The sequence below is a fragment of the Macrosteles quadrilineatus genome, unplaced genomic scaffold, assembly GCF_028750875.1.
Source record: "Macrosteles quadrilineatus isolate MER2022 unplaced genomic scaffold, UCM_ALF_1.0 Scaffold_5__1_contigs__length_97177068, whole genome shotgun sequence".
NCBI classification, from domain to species: Eukaryota; Metazoa; Arthropoda; class Insecta; order Hemiptera; family Cicadellidae; genus Macrosteles; species Macrosteles quadrilineatus.
The window spans coordinates 33,660,218-33,678,485 of NW_026542598.1; the positions used below are offsets into that span (position 1 = coordinate 33,660,218).

Genomic DNA, 18,268 nt, shown 5'->3' on the forward strand with positions numbered 1-18,268 from the left:
CAATATACAATATAAGGGGGGGGGTTACAATATACATATATGTGTGTCCGTTAGCGCGATAACTGGAGCAAAAATGATCTGTTTTGATGAAATTTGGTATAAACGTGTACGGTAAACCTACATTTATTCGAACGAGTTAGCAAACCAGCATGATCGGACTATGGGAACGGGGTTTTATATAGGCTTTTATGGGGTAAAAAAAGGTTTTTCCCATTTTTGACCCTAAAAACACAAAATTTTACAATTTATTTCCAAACCATTTTGTAGAGCTTAAAAAACAAATAATTTAGTATATTGAAGCGTTTTTGTGCGCCTAATGGTTACGGAGAAAATTCAAAATAAACGGTATCAGCATTCTGACACATACTTTCTCCCATAAGTTTGTCAACAACCTTTATTATGTGTAAGCGGTGAGAGTATAAATATACGGAAATGAGATTTGTACAATTTTGTTCAGATTTAAAGGACTATAACATACTAAATTTTTATCAAAATCGTTCGAGCTATTTTTGGAAAAATCCGATTTTTCCGTTATTTTATGGGGTTTTTGTGGGAAAATAACATAATTTACAATAACTTTTGAACCGTAATTTTTGCAGAAATGGGATTTGTACCATTTTGTTCAGAATATAAAGGACTATAACATACTAAATTTTTATCAAAATCGTTCGGGCCATTTTTTGGAAAATCCGATTTTACCATGGATTGGAACCTAACATACCAAATTTCATCGAAATCAGACCACAGGTGTAGTCCCTAGCTCTGTACACATCCAGACACACGACACACACACACAGACATCACTTCGAAAACCACTTTTTTGGGACCAGGAGGGCCCAAAACGAATCCACTCAAAACTCAAACTCGAAAATCTTGACAAAAACAATACTTTCTCCATATACTATATGGTATAGGGGGAGAAAGTAAAAATTGTAAATTTAAAATTCCCATGTTATTATAATGGAGAATAAGTCAACTGTTGTAGTTTGCTTTGTTTATGAACATATTTGGATTGAGTTTGGAAAATACTTTCATTTCTTACTAAACTATTAACATAAAAAAATAAAAAACACTTTACCCTTCCTGTTGCAGCAAACCTAAGTACTCGTTAAACTAATTCTATTTAAATAGGAAATAAATGTGATATTTTTATTGAGGCATTTTAGTCTAAATCAAATCAGGTTAGTGGAAATTCGCTTAGTCTGCAGGTTTGCTACGGCGGGGGTATATTTATTTTATACTAAGCTATTAATATAAAATAAAAAAAAACTCACCTCTAAACATTCCCTAGCAGCAAACCTAAGTACAGTACGCATTAAAATTAATGTTATTTAAATAGAAAATAAATCTGACAATTTTAAGGGAATATTTTAGTAGAATTCCAGCCAGGTAAATGGAAATTCGCTTAGTCTGCAGGTTTGCTGTGGCGGGGGTATTTAATTATTCTATTGACTGACAAAAGTATTATGAATATATTTGTTCTTTAGGCTATGTTATTTCATAAAATCTGCAAAAAGTATTTCGGTGGAGTATTGTTGACAAATATTGGTTTTTTATATACTACCTATTTGATTTTTTTACAATATTATTAAATATTGAATTACAGGAAAAAGCTTTAAAAACTTGGTTAAATGCAAATTAATTTTGCTTACTAGACGGCTGTATATTTATATATGGTAATGGATCTGTGTTCTTTTATCATCTTTACGTAAAAAATTCTGAAAGAGTTACATTCTGATAGTCAATATGGGACATTTTTCTGATACTAGGACACAAGAAGCTAGAAGCAAATGTTAAAATCCTGTATAGAATAATAGAACTATCAGTTTGTAAGACAGGTAAGACCAGAAATATACACCCCATTAAGAGGGACGATGAGAGCCAAGTGTGCGGGGACGACAAAGCGGATTAAAGAGTACGCTCTGTCAACCCGTCACCATCATGAACGTCTGTGACAACGTGACACCACCAACAATCCGCCACCATTTTTTTTACTAGGGGCAATACTAGAAGCAGTAGGTACCGGGTTGTCTTGTATGCTTCATTACGCTTCCATCAACCTGTCCACCTCAACTTTTGGTGGTGGGTTATTGGGATGGTACCGTGGTACCTCAGGGTGGCACCCTTAAGTACAATAAGAGTATGAGTTCGAGTCCTCGACTTAAGCCGGGTTTTCTTAGACGCAGTGACGCAGAAGAGGAGCGCGGAGAGTGGAAACTGATTAACATGATCCGCTTCTAGGAAAACAGTAACATTAAATTACCTTAAGACAAGAGGAGTCCGCTCTCCGCGTTCCGCTCTCCACGTTCCTCTATCTGCGCTCCGCTTCCGCGCCTAGGAAAACACATATTAAATTACAACAGGGATTTGAACAATTTTGCTTTAAATATATTTTGCAATCTTCCTCTTCCACACAAAATGGCACTGGTGAAGACACTAACAAAGGGATCACTTCAATTTAAGTAATGTGCAGCAGTGCAGGCAAAAAAGCAAAGCTGTGTGGTTGGGTTTTTACTAGAAGAGTTGAGATTGGGTTGAGGAGTATGTTTTATATATGGTATTATACAGAAGGATGGACTATCGTTGACAATGAACTTCTTTGCCTGTTAGTTGTGTGATCTGTCTGATCGTGCAACCATTGACTTTATATCTACACTGTCTGTGTAGATATAAAGTCAATGGTGCAACACAGTTACCTTGTGATCAATTTTGAAACTGGTCAATTTTTGAGGTCAAATAAAAATAAATTGTCTGTTATGTTTATGTGTATCGAACAGACAACAAAACCATTGAAGATGTTCGTTTTTGTTAGTTTTTCACATTCTGAGGGTACCTATATAATATACATCTGTATAATCAATGGTAATATCAAACTAAACACATTTAGTTAGTAATCAAAATGGCGGTGACAAGACAATTTAATAGCATAGCATTATAGCAAGGAAAATACACTGGAAAATACCATACCACCACATGTTTAGAATCAGAATTACGACGAGTTAGTGAAATTACGTCGATTTCGAGAAAAAAATCTGATGGTGTGATTTCGAAAATGGTGGACTGGGAAATTTCTGATATCTTCGAGTGTTAATTAAATCTTCTGATTTATTTTGGTAAGTCTTTCTTTTCCAATTTATAGAGCCATAATTACCTGACTATCTCTAGTTATGTTGTGAATTAGTTGCTAATCTTCCTTCCTTCCTTTAATCAATGAGAAATTTGATTAGGTTCCTTACTAAGTTATCTGTACCTATAAGTGCTTCGCTACCTCAGACCTAATAAAACGGGAAGACAATTTATACGTATAATGAATAATTTGTTACTTTTAGTACGTTCAAGAACTGTATTTTTTTATGTACTCTCTATGAACTCCATCTCATTCACTAAATTGTACCTGCAATGCTAGTATTCGTGCTGCAATGTATACATCGCTATAAACCTAGCTCTCGGTTTAATCAACTCTGATAAAACCAAGGCCGTATGCTTACCTTAGGTAGCCTACCTAAAGATTACAATTCTCTCAGTTTGAGTAAACATGTAATACAAAGCCCATTATTTTTACTTAAGTAGGTTGTACAGTTTCTTAACTGGGCTATGCTATTATTGATTAAAACTATCGATTCAATTAGTAAACCTTCATGCAATTTTTTCATTATCAGCAAGTTTGGTTAGTTAGGTTAGGTTATGACAGTTTAATTTTATAATAGATATATTTAAAAATATTGATTATTAATCAAAATGATAGCCTAGTTTCAATCGATATTAGCATAGCCCAGTAAGAAACTGTACCCGGTTGTAGGCTTGGGTACAGTTAATTAACTGGGCTACCCTAATATCAATTGCAACTAGGCCTACATATCTTGGATACTTACTTGGATACTTGGAGAATTCCCACTGGTATCGCATCAGCGACGTGGTCGTCAGGTTTTTATACTTTTCTTGCTTTTAATTAATATAAAATTGATTCATTTTATATTAATTAAATGATATAAAATGAAAAATGATATAAAATATCAATTGAGAATAGGCTATTGATTTACTTATAGACCTAATTGATATTTTTAACTAGGCCTAGGCTAACTGATATTAACTTAGCCTAGTTATAACCTAAAATACAACTGTTAGGCCTACTTTATAACCTTACGGCTGCACTTTACTTTACGTCCTACACTCATTCGAAAGAAAATATTGATTAGGCCTATTCAATTGTTTCATTCGATATATCGTTTGGTTAGGTTTAACTAACCAAACGATAAATCGGTTAATCAATATATCGATTGATAGCCTATTTACATTTGAATGAGTGTAGGACGTAAAGTAAAGTGCAGCCAACCTTACCTAACTAGGCCTAACCAAACTTGCTGATGATGAAAAATTGAATGAAGGTTTAAACTAACTTAATTGAATCGATAGTTTCATTCAATCTTAGGGTAACTTAGCTCAGTTAAGAAACTGTACCCACAGGCTTTAACAATTCCAATTGTTATCCAAATAGGCTTACTCCATTTCCTTGGCCAATCCGGACCTTAAGATAAACTTAACTTGATAGGCTCTGAGCCTGTGTCAGCCAAGAATTAGGCTAGGGCTATCCTTCATCTTTCCGAATATTTTAGGCTAGGCCTATTTACTTATCCCAAATTCACTGAAGAAAGTCCTGACTTAGGCCAGGCGCGCACTAACTTATCCCGGCCACGACCAAACGCCCGACCAGTCGGTGTCGTTCACCATGCGACCAGAGCACGACCCGACCACGACACGACCAAGGCAACGAATGTTTTACAAACTTCAGTGCCAAGATGGATGTTGAAGAAGTAGCTGCTGTGGTGAATTTTAACGTAGGTACGTTAAGTGGAAGAAGAAACGATACTGGGTACATCCAATGTTAACTGTCAGGTCTACATAATGGCAGTTTGCTACGTTTTATGAAGAGCTACGTCAATATGAAGACGGGTTTTTTAATTACACAAGAATGTCTGTTAACAGCTTTTATGAATTATAGGCTATAGTAAAGTTGCTGGTGAAATCAGGGGTGAAGTTTAACTTTCCGTGTCAAACTCCTGTGACATTTTACCAAATAACTCACTTCACAGACCGGCGCAAAAAGCAAGTGCTCAACGTTTGATTGATCTAGGAGTACTGGGGGTTGAGTGGTGTACTGGTCGGGTCGGAGGCAAGTCGGGGGTAGTGCGCGTCGTCCCATTACATTGTGTGCTATTTTTGGCTGCAACGACCAGCGGGTCGGGCCCGACCAAACTGAAAAATTTTGGTTGTGCGACCAGGGTCCGACCAGTTGACCAGTGCGCGCTGTTCCATTTATTCCTATTGTAAAACTGGTTGTATCCGACCGGTCGGAGTCGTGGTCGGGATAGTGCGCACTGGCTCTTAGGCTTCAGAGACACGATTGGGTAGACTTTCTTAAGTGAGGCCAAAACAACCGAATGAATAGGCCTATATCGATCTAAGTTATCAATTATTTCATTCGATATAGGCCTAAGTACTTATATCAAGTTTGGTTAAGTAGTTAGGGTAACCTAACCCAACTAACCGAATGAAATAATCGATAAAGCCTAGTAGGCCTATCGAAAAATAAATACAATATTTTCATTCGGTTGTTTTGGCCCCATTTATGAAAGTCTACACCCAGACACTTTCTTAAAAATTGATAATTGTAACCTAATTTGAACAAATTCCTTTTTAGAATTTTAGTACCTTAAGTTAATTTGCCTTAACTTGGGTGCTCTAATATTCAATTAACTTACCTAGGACCCTATCTTAACTTAAGTTAATAAAGGTTCCCAAGGCAACTTCCATCTTCAGTTTAACTTAACACGTTGACTGCGCGCGCCGACTTTACAGGCGCTCCCCAGTGGCGGGCGAAGCCCCGGCGCGCAACCGAATCAGCGAACGCAATTGGCATTCAAATATTTCAGTCTGACGAATCACAAAAGAGCAGTGGTGACTGTGCTGCGTTACCCCGAGAGTGGATGTAGTTCACTGAAACACCCAAAGGTAGCAGCACTGCATGGATCCGTATCCAGTGTCTTTGTAATGTGGGTTGAAGAGAAAAAATCCCCGAAACCGGGACAAAAGCATTGCCAGACAGGATTTTACGGGAAATTTTAGTACCAACCTACACCAAAGTAAAGCTCGCATTCTAAGCTGGCAGGCTGGCAACGATTATAACGTGTCCGTCTGAGGCTAAGCTCACACTGACTCAATATATTTCTGTTGATCTGGTGCCGACTTTAGTCGGCGCGCGCCACCTGGGAGCGCTGGCGACGCCGACTAAAGTCGGCACGCGCTGTCAACGTGTTAAAGTTACCGGTAGCCTACTTATGTAGTTTAACGTTTGCTGCTTATGTTAACTACATTTACATTAGTTTTTCGTTTTTTCAGGGGGAACACAGTAATTTTTTTAAACTCAGGGACATTAACTTAGCATTATTACAGTGGAAAAAAATACTAGGCTACCTATTTTAAAAGACAATTATTCTGTACGGTATCTATATTAAGTCTTACACACTGAATCTGCAATCAGCTTTTGTAGGAAAGACTCCTTTGAGTGGCTGTAAAACAAAGTTAAAAATTACAAATCTAAGGTTCATTGAGTGGTACGAATGGTAATATGGTTGTCTGACGGGTCCGTATGTAGACTGTGGCTAGTTAAGAGCTGGTCATACTAGATTGCATGCGCAATAGATTGTGCACAAAATGATAGCGGATCCGCCTATAGTCCGGGAAAGGTTAACTTATTTAGGCATGTGGGGAAAGTAGGTCGGGTTAATGCGGTTTTGTGACTGTAACTTAAGTTTTTTGAAGTTAGGTTAGATTAAGAAGGTACTTAAAGTTTAGGTTATAACAAAACCGACCTATTAATTTGTGTTACCTCCAGACTATTTTTGCACAATTGAAATACGGTAGTGGGTGAAACCCAATAGGCCTAAATAACAATTCCAAAAATGCAGTTAGTGTTGTAGGGCAATGGACATTAACTTATACACCAGGCCTATCTGGCAGATCAAACTCACCGGGAATAATTGGTTACCGGTACCTATTGTATATTAGGTCCTCTGAACAAGCTCACTAACTTGACAAACTAATAGTTTAAGGCTGTGATTTTTTTAAAGCCTAGTCTATTTAAGGTTCTTGGTCAAAACAGGTCTTTACTTTTAAGGTCAACTGAACAAACTCTAGACTTTTTAAAATCAATTATAAGCCCTCTTTGAATGTTTATGATTTGTTGCTGTTAAGAAAGTATGTTTCTGAAATCTTGAAAATTTGTTGAGTTAACTTACCTAACTTGCTTATTTTATTTTTAGTTTGTAACGGGTAAATAACCTACTCTTCTCATCTAAACTTAATTTTAAGCAGTAAGCTAACCTAGTTCAATTTACTGTGTATACGCTAAATAAGATTGTAACTTAATCTTTATTTATTAGTTAAACCCCTAAGTTAAACTTTTCAACTTTTACCATATAGGCTAAGTTATGGCTAGCCAAGATTATGTGGATAAATAAATAACAAATAAAAAAGAATGAAGAGAAATTGTAAAAAATAAATCTGTCATCTCACATAAGTCGGCCTAAATATGATTTAGCCTTTGGTACCACTTCATTACACTAAAATGGTTTTTACTTATGGAAAACACCAATAACCGTGATGGATGCTAAACACATATTTAGCTATCTATGTTCTCACTACAAACACACGTTTGTTGAATGCGTTGTTTCCTTCTGAACAGATTATGGGCCAAATCAAGACTTGGATCCCGGCTAAAAAATTAATAGGACTACAGGGACAAAGACAAACAACTACCTACATCTATTAAAGTAACCACGTGATATAAAGTTTACAATGATATACGTTTGCTCCTTATGCTTACAACTTTGAATATATAAACAACCAAGAAAAATCAAAGGTATTGGTCAGAAACTGACTTGTTGACGGTAAGAAAAAGTAACACCTTAACCTCCGATCTGGTTTTGGACACGTTTGTGTGGCATTTATTTTGGACCCCTTATAGAGGCATCATTGTTTGCCAAATATATCGCTAAAAGTGCAGATAAAGAGCAACAATGTCTGATAAAATCTAGTTCTGGCTGACTCTCTGTCAAGAAAATGTACCGTACTGGTAGCAGATATGTATTATTGATCCACCTGACAAATCGATTGATTTCAGCTTCAAGAACCGTTTATTTGGCAATATTGCTAGACACACATTGCCAGTCTCAGATGAAATGGAAAGTTTACTGAATTTCTGTCAGGGGACTGAAACAGTATTACATGTGGACCTGACTAAACCATTCGGTGGATTTTTATTTCAAGAACCCCTTAAAATGAAAAGGCAATGTTAATTCCAAAACATGTTGGAGGAGCATACACACAGTGATTATATTTCTGTCATCAAATGGAATATCGGCTGATCCCCCGTCAAGATATTGTAGAGGTTTATATTTTTGACCAGATCAAACTTAACCGTAGGCCTATTAATAGGTTTTAATTATAAAATAAATCGAAGCACTTGTTTGAATTTGTCTGGTTGCACTGATTGATTATAGCACCATCATACCACTTAATTTCTTTTAACGAACAAATGAAAAATGTTTTGTTTATTGCTTATTGCAATAAAAAGTGTTAACTAGAGTTCGTGCGTTTCTTCGTGAAGCCTGGGTGTAAGGGGCTGTAGTGGCAAGTGGGGAGCTGAGCGCGAGAGAGGAAGTTGACGTCGTCGTCCTATTTTGCTACTAGGCTGACTGAAGACATTTCTCAGGATTTTTCGGAGTTTGGACCGTGGTGCAGAGGCGGTTGAGGTTGCTCGCACGAGTTGTGTGATCATATTAATATAGGCTAATTAAGGGTTTCATAATAAAAATGAGTATTAACACTCTCTATTAAAATTTAGAGTAGGCTATTTTTAATAGGCCTGCTCTAAAAATTACTCTTTAATGAGCCAGAGATTTTTCATGGGCAAAAACAAATAGGCTTCAAATAATGCATTACTATTATACAAAACTATGGCTTAGGCCTAAACATATACCTTAAAAATTGTATTTTCACACCACTGTAAACTTAAAAATAAACAAATTAAGTTTTAAGATAATCAAACTGGCATCCCAAATTTTTTTGAAAAATAGAGTATCCGCGATGTTGCTCGGACAAGGTGAGATCGCAGACTGATTTTCGGCGTACCCCCACCCCTACAAAACCGGTTTAGAGCCACTCTAACCACCTACTCCCAGGCTTTACAGGGAAACGCACAAGCTATAGATTCCTTTAATTAAAATAAGTGTTATTATAGACAGCTTTTACTCAACCATTAGGACTAGTTGAATTACTGATTAAAATATTTGAAATTGTCAAAGTAAAGTAGGTTAACTTTGTTGATGATTGGTTAACTTTACATCTTAGTTTATTAATTCTAGGATTATAATAGACGTAGTTTACTGCTTCTACTGTCAGTTTCCGACATATATCTTTTTACTTTGTAGTTGACAATGAACGGAGCGGCAATGAACTATCAAGATCAGAGTCTTCGACCGCACTACCGGGAATCCAGTGGTCTCCGTAATCCTGGAAACCTCCAAATGAACTGTCAACAAAATTTACAGCCACAAAACAGTAAGACATTGAACTATCAATTACCTTCTAACTATCCTGTTGATGATTATAGTAGTAATTTGCATCAATGTGAAAACTTCTCTGATTCAAGACATTCCGTTCAAGAGATTGAACATTTGAGGCTTCAAAGGCTAAGAGCTATGGACAGAAGAAAAGAACCAATGGATCTGCCTGTACCTAGATTTGTAGTGGATGAAAACTCTGTATCTTGTGTAAAATATGAAAATAAAACTGTAACTGAGGGTTCGAAGGGGTTAGATCTTGATACTAGAATTGGTATGTTGTTAAAAAGTAAAGCCTTAGCCGGAATGCATCCTATATTCTCTGACTTGAATGACTCAGAAGAGTCAGGATCTGATCTAGACGATCCTTTATTAAGCAGACCAAGATATAAACCTAAAAAAGGTAGAGAAATACCAACCTCAATTGAAGACGACATGGACTTGCCAGTTCATGAAAGTTTTGATGATCCTGAAAGACCATTGTCAAGGCCCCCATCTCCCTTTCTTTCAAGAGCTACTTATCTATTCTGGTTCAATAAAGCGATAGAAATCAAACAGCAAGCTCAAGCTCAAGAACAAGAGCTGTTAGAACAAGCCACCAAACGATTGATTCAAGAGTCATCTCGATCAAAGAAGGATCTATCTGATCCTCAGAAAATTCCTGTTCCTCAACCTTTGTTAGATGAAATAAGCAAAGAGTTGAAAGAGGTTATTAAACAGGAATTCATTAGAGAAGTTATAGAACAAACTGCTTTTCACACTTTGGATGACTGGTGGGAGCAGCAGAATCAAAAGACAGATGGTTCAAACATTGAGAACAGGACTTGCAATACATCAATAGAAAATTGCAATGATTTATCGACTGAAAACAAGAAATCTCAGGGTTCTACCTCTCCGACATTGCCATATCCGCACACTAAATCTCGAGAAGAAGCAATTGAAAAAAAGAATTTTAATTCAGATTCCATTCATCAAAATCAGAAAATGTGTAAAAACACAACACCTAAAACCAATAATGAAGTTAACGTCAGCGATACCTATTCATTGCCTCAAGACGAAGACATTTTGATGAACGGTGTCTCCGTGAAGAATCAAGACTATTTGTCTCAAGAATTCAAACCTGAAGAAGTGAAAAAAGAAAATGAATTAAACTGCCAAGAAGATACTTACAAGCTCCTAGAAAAGCTTGACGACTGTGTTAGCGAAAAACTGAAAAAAAGAGAGAAACTATTAACTGTCGATTCATCAAAGCCGTGTGAACTGGAGTGTTTGTCAAAAATTCCTAAAACAAGTCAGCTTTCTCCTTTGAATAATCCTGTAGATTGTACGTCAATTGACAAATTTGATATTGTCAAAGACATTATTGATTTAATTTGTGATCGTGTAAACAAAATCATTGTACAGAGAGACGTTTCAAACCAAGAATTGAATTAAATGTTACCCTGTGATAACTGAAATAATTTTACTGGTGCAACAGTCAGTTGAGTAACTAAAGATGTAAATGTACAACTTTTGCTGACTGTCTATGCCCTTTTATAAGACTGATAGGTAAGATGTACATTTATCTGGTTGACAGTGAAGTAGTCCTTCATTGTTTGTATTTATGTTACTTACCTATTTTTGAATAACGATCCTACTAGTGGCTTTAAATGGTGTAAACCAATCATATGAATACTTTTTATGAGCAAATGATAAAAACAGAAAGTAGGTGTTCAGAGGTTTTTTATGGTTCAAGATATTAATTGTGTTATATTACTAAGGAGATGTTTTACATAAACCATGTAGTTTTTGTTTAAAATCTGAATTTACACTTAAAAGTGTTTATGGTTCAAATTTCAATGATCAAGAATCTTACATGTAACCACTTGAAACCCATAACTACCTAGACACAAAATGTATTTAAATGCAGCAGTTTGGTTTTCAGCCAAGTCTTCTGTCTTGTATAGTTGTAAAAATGTAATATTTTTTGATATTTTTGTATAGGCTAGTATGTAAAATTATGTTGAAATGTAAAGGTACCTAGTCAGATACAGTTTGTTTACTAAAGCTGAAGTTTTCTCCTCTGTTACAATTTTGAAAATATACATTTATGATAGTATTTTTATCTCTATAAATCTGTATAAAAAGTGAAAACGTTTGAGTTAGAAATTTTAACTTAAATATTAAATTTTATAGATAAGTTATAAAACTTTCAGGCTGTATAATTTTAAAATAATTATTTTGTTGCGTGAAAAGTTGGAATCTCTGATCTCTTGCAGCAATCTTTTAGATCTTAAATGTACTCACATAACCTAGAGCATTGTAGCCTACTCTTTAAAAGGAGGATTTTATCATAGTTTTTTTGTGGCCATGAGCTTAAATATTTCAGTGTGTTTTAAACATAGGTAGGCCTAGCTTGGTTATTTTGCTTGGTTTTTATAAGACAAGATTTAAATACACACAAGTACATACAAGTTTCTCTTGCAAGTACGGTACTTAAAAACATAAGTAGGCCTATACAATGCAATAATTCTAAGTATGAATAAAAGTGTACCTGAATAATATTTAAAAATCTATTTAAAGTAACCAACATCAATAATTGGCTTGTTCAGAACTGTCAAAATAATTTGTCAATGTTATAAATTGCTTATGTTATGTATATTTTCAGCGTAATTAAAAAACAATTTCTTCTGCTATTTTATTTTACTATCCAGTTGAATCCTACAATCGGTTTTTGGACTAGTTTTTGTTCAGTAGACCAGAGTAGGCCTACATACATACAATGTTGTTTAGCACACTATTTTTTAAATTTTAACAAACAAACAATGGACGAACAATTGATTTTAACACTATCTTTGCTAGCTTTTAACCCTAATACATGAACTATTCCACCAAAGTTTTCCATTTTTTTAAAGGTTTAGACAACCACAAGAATGAAAACTTTTATAACACTTGTTTTTCTGTTGTGAGGCTGTGATAGTGATCTTTCACAGAGAATTCTATTATTTTAGGGTTAATTTCTGGATTTTTGCTTAACTGTTTATAACTAGGGACGAGTTATTGTTTATGATTAGATCGTATTAACTTATTTGGTCAAACGAGGTTTTAAATGACTGAAATAACTAGAAACAAATTGTAAACAAAACACGACCTCTGCAGTACACTGTAAAGAACAGTGTATAAGAAACTAACAATAAAAAAAAAAAAAAAAACTAGAGAAAAAAAAATAAAAAAGAAGAACTAACAATAAAATTATTGTCTTCATCTGTTCCATAAGGATGAGAAATCTATTTAGGGAGTATGTTTTTTCTATGTTATAACTTGTTCAAATGAGCCGCATATATTCATATTCTACCATAAAATTTACATTGTATCTATTTTTTCATACTAAATTCTTACTACCTGACAATGTGTGAAAAAGTATGATTAACTCCATCGACTAGCCACTAAAAAAGTTACAATAAGCTTCTCCTTCAGATTGCACTGATTATTAAATGAGAGTACCAGAAGTAAAATTGTAATTTACTGTTGAACACGCTTACCCTGTAGGTGACTCATTTTGAATCAAGTTATTTTTGGTCTTAAACTTGACAAAATTTGAACATGGGAGTAGATTGTTTACTTGATAAATTGTATTTCTAGTCTAAAAGCTAAGACTAAGGCCTTCACAGTTTGTGCTTAAAAAAAACTATCCTCATCATAGCTTGATAATGTGTTAGGAATAGGAAGTCTTTTGAAAAGAGGAGGTAGTTTTTGATCAGGGTTGATTTTGTAGGTTATTGAGGAAGAAAGAAAGGCTAAGAGGTATATGAGTGCACCCATTACCAAATTTTAATATTTTAAGTCGAATGATACAAAAATGCTGTCCATAGTGGGGTGGGGAAGGGTAGGAAGAGGCTGGGAGGAGCATGTCTACTCAATTGGATGCCAAGGACAGATCCAATTAAAAGACCCATTGCATACATGTAAAGCTGTTTGCAAGCCATAGGTCCATCCTGTTTTTGGTAAAACAAACCAATCGTAATCAGACTTACAAATTTTAATGCAAAAATCCACATAATTGTAAATTAATTGTGATAAAACACAACTTGTTGGTCCTAAAATGCTCAAGTGCATTGGTAGAAGTTACAGCATTTTAAAGGCGAACTTCTTAAGATATTTCAACATTTTTCATTCAAACTCAACACAATGCATATCAGACTGCAACCCCTCTAAATGAGATTACAGTCCAGGAAGAGTGGAAGTAAAGGCAGTTCAATCAGGTTTTCACAATGTAATTATTAATGTAATCTAGGTAGGAGCATACACTAGAGCAGCCAGAGTTATTGCTTTTTAAGTAAAATATTAGAACCTCGATAGTAAGTATCTTACAGCTATTATCAAACGACACTTTATCGAGGCAGACTTCTTATTGAGGTTTGCTGTTACATTTAATTAATACATAACTCAAAACTATGAAATTAATACTGAATATTAATACAAATTTAAAGGTATTGGTAAAGACACTTGATATAAAATCAAGGGTAGGCCTATTTGAATATGGCACTTGGTACTATGGTACCCTGATGAAGTTCCTCTATCTATATAAGTTCTATAAAAATACAAAACCACATAAATGATAAAAACAGATTACAGACAATATTCTAAAATATTAAAAAAAGATTATTAGGAGCTAGATATGATAAGATTTTGAAAAATGTTTAAAAAGTACATTTTCCTTAGATATTGATTTGATAGTTTAAACTAACATATAAATTTTGAAATTACATTACAAATTACAAGGAAACAGCAAGGATAGAGCTGTACAGAAAAAAATCTCAATAGCCCACAAGTAGTTTTGATTAAAATATAAACCATTTTTGTTTATCCATTCACTGTACTACAATTTTCCCAAAGGTAGTAAATTTTTTAAATTGTTGCAACTATTGGCTGTTAATGTGTCTTTTAAATCATCGGGGTGGACAACATTTTTTAAGTGGTCATAAAATTTAAACATAAGTACCGGTAGTTAAAAAAAAATAGTCCTAACATGGTACCCTGTGGCACACCACAAAAGCATTTTGAAAAGCTAGACAATTTTTAAAATAGTTGTTATCGGTTTGTGATATATAGTTTCTACTTTAATGCGATATGAGGAACTAAAATCTAACTTTGAAAATACTCATGTCTAACAACAAAATCTCCTTGTTTGCGACAAATACTACAATGGCATGATCAACGTCCACCATGAGATAGCGGTCTGTGTCATCTATTTGTTTTGGCTGGCAGAGAGGGGGTGAATTGATGCAGGAATTTTGTACTAATCAGTCTGCTTCTAGTAGTCAACCATCTTAACTGTTTGCAAGTGTCCACTTTGCGGTCGTGCCTCAACAAACTGTTTGTTCCCAGTGTTGGTTTTGTGTGTTAGAGTTTTGGTATCAGAGTTTCACCATGTGTTTTTGCAGGAGTGGAGTCACATAGGGGTATGTCATTTTATTTTGATGTTTATTGGTAAATCTTGGGATTGTATTTTGTTGATATGTCCTTGCATCAGCGTTGACACGTTGTATAAGAGCGATCCTTCTTTTAACACGATTATAACTTTTTATTTTGAATGGCTTATATAATTCTAAACATTATACTATTTATCGATCTAGGTAATGATTTTCGTTATTGTCAGGGTCTGCATTAAAGGAATTTTGTATAGTTGGTATATCCTAGTAATAGTAGCCTATCCACCTTCAAGTCACACAGGGTTAGATTTTCTGTTTTAAGTTTACCTAAAGTTTTTTTTTCATAAGTGAGTAACAAAGGCGGTCATATGATTGACTTATTGGTACATCTGGGGACAAAATTATATGATTTTGTCTACCATGAGTAAAGGAGTGTTCTTAGTATTTTTTAAAACTAAAAAGGACTAATAGGAAAAAAAGTATATCCCTCATGTACACTCTTTTAAAACATAATGGTATATTTTATACATACATATATAAATATATTCAACCTATTATTTTTTTTTTTTACTTGAAGTACTTTTTCTAGGGTTCAGCTCTGTAATATTGTATTGCAACACATTTAATTTAGTCCAATTAATTTTTCAGGTTAGACTATCAGAAAAAGAATGCTGGGATTTTGAAAGGACATTGCTTGGGTACTTATTAAAGAATTTTTAACCATTTATACGTCAAATTGAAGAAAAAAAATGTTTAATCAAATTTGGAAAAATTCAATGAAATTCATATTGTAATCAATCTCATATGAGCATAAAACTGGCCAAGTCTGTACGCTTAGAGCGATCAGCGGGTTTAATCTGATTTTAACTGATTTTTGTAGGCACTAAGTTTCATTCTTTCACAAATAACATCATACAGTGTTGAATTAAGTAACTGAAGACTTCATCGGGCAATTGATTTTTTTTCTGGCTTCTGATGCAGGATTGTCACATTTCTTTGACTATGTCATAACTTGTTTTTGGTCGATCATGTGAATGTCTTTTGAAAACCCTTCCTGTGTCACGAAACTGATTAAACCAGTGTCGAATTGCTTTATCGAGTTAATTGAAATTGAATTTAATTTAACAATCAATTTACACCCTGCGAATCACAGATCACACTGTGCCTTCTGTTGCGCTTTAAACATAGTAGCACTGGCGACTGGCCTCAGGCCTGTCAGATACAATGGTGGCTTGCCACCACGCACCTCTTTTGCGCTTGCTAATGTTAATGTTAACGTTTCCTGCCTTGCTACCTGGAAAACAAAACTTATTTATTTTAACTCCAATTTGACGATCAAATTGCTTAGTTATTTTGAATAGTCCCCAAGCAATGGCCGTTTCAAATCCCGGCATTCTTTTTCGGATATGATTTAATTTTTCAGATTGTTAAACATGGCGTAGGGTAGTTGTAGTATCTACAGCAAAAAAACTGTTTTTAGAAAAAAGAACACTTTTTTGTTTAAAAATAGACCCCATCTACCAGTTATCATAACTATTTAACCAACATCTCTGATCTTAGAACACAAAACATCCTTCTCCGTTTCTAATTTTTTAATGATAGATTTTATTTTTACGACGCCGTCACACAGCGTGTGTATTTTTAGGTGAAGAAGAGTGATGAATGATATGACAGGTTTGTTACTGACTAAGATCGGCTGGTTCATAGTCAGTCACATGTTAATTCCAATGATCGAGGACAGCTGGGTCCAGTTTTGAAGCCTTAAAAAGATCTAGGCTTTTCAAAGAACCAAAGCAGCAAACTCGTGTTTACTAGATCCATCCAGATACTCGCCCATTGTATAGAGTATTGATGCCAGTCAAGGAATATACCCTGTAGGGGCAAGGCCACACTAAAAAAAACAGGCCGGAATGCTCGTCAAGCATGACGTCACAATTGAAGACGCCAATGACGTAGGTATTTATTTGTTTATTTTCAAAGGAAAGAAGAATAAAACAAGCAGCTGATCACAAACGGCTAACATTATGTCATTACCGTCTTCTATCGTGACGTCATGCTTGACGAGCATTACGGCCTGTTTTTTTAGTGTGGCCTTGGTAGGGGCCATTCTATAAGGATTAATTAAAGTTAGTATTTCTTATAAAAGCCACGTTTACACGAGGCTAGTAGAGCAGGCAGGTGACGGGGCAGGTTACTTGCCTCTATGTATTACTGGACTCGTGTTAACAAGGCTTCAGAGTGTCTTTGGGTACCTTATTTATTTTATTTAGAACCTTCACTCTTTTTGAATTGTTGTTTAATTGTAATGATTTAACTATTGTTTGTAACACTTGTAAAATGTCAGTGTATAGCTGAACTTTGGGTGTGATTTTCAAATAACAAAGTCGGTAGTTCTTAAATGCTTCACTACTCTCGATAGTAAGTTGTGCAGCAGTTTTTGAAAACAGTGCAAATCAAAACATAAGTCTCTGAAAATTGACTTGACTCTTTACTTTAATCGTCTACAGCTATTTTGTTTCCATGAGAAGTATGAGGTTAGAATGGTTTACCTACAGTGAAGAGGGTAGTCTTTGTAATGTTTGATCAATCAATCACATGTTAATTTTGATTGTTACTTGTAGCCTATAGGCTTTTGTTTGAAAATGTGAGTTTGAGAAACTACTTATTTCCAGCAAAGAAGAGCTTCAGCCCAGACGAAAACATTTTAAGGTGAGTTTCTTGGAGTTTTAGTACTCTATAATCAATAATTCATTTTAACTTATTAATTTGGTATTAATTATTTGGTATAAGACAATATATTTCTACACAAGTTTATGAAATTAAATGACCCAGTAACACAAACACGGTATTTTTTAATATTTTGAGTTTTGATAGTCAGTAACCTATCCAAGTAGATTTAATATTCAAATTGAGTTGTATTGTTTACAATATCTGCACATCCTGAAATTGTATAATTTTAAAAAGGAGATATGGCTTAAACAGTTGCAACTCTTGATACACATACTAAAACCATACTTATGGTAATGGAGAACAAGGCAGTAATTCATAAAGAACAAGTATTTTGCTGCATAAAATTGTAAAGGAATCGTCCATTCTCTGAACTTATTACTATTTACCATATAACTTTAACTTACTGTTACAAAACAATCATGATTAATAGGTCAATGACAAATGACAACTGATCTCAAATCAATAAGGATCAAATCAACCGCCTTTGCACGTACATGGGAGCAGCTT

The 18,268-nt window shown here is 34.7% G+C and overlaps 1 protein-coding gene across 3 annotated transcripts in view; it reads left to right on the forward strand.

The window, feature by feature from the left end:
* The first annotated feature begins 2,980 nt into the window (after positions 1-2,980).
* The window catches only part of LOC128995262 (transcription factor CP2-like protein 1), a 76,258-nt gene continuing 60,970 nt past the window's right edge, over positions 2,981-18,268 (forward strand). For 2 of the 3 annotated variants that reach the window (XM_054420218.1, XM_054420221.1), the window contains exon 1: positions 2,981-3,113. The gene's annotated coding sequence lies outside the window, so the exon portion shown is untranslated. Of the gene's footprint in view, positions 3,114-14,924; positions 15,062-18,268 lie in introns of those variants that run through there. The other variant, XM_054420219.1, reaches the window with a different exon arrangement.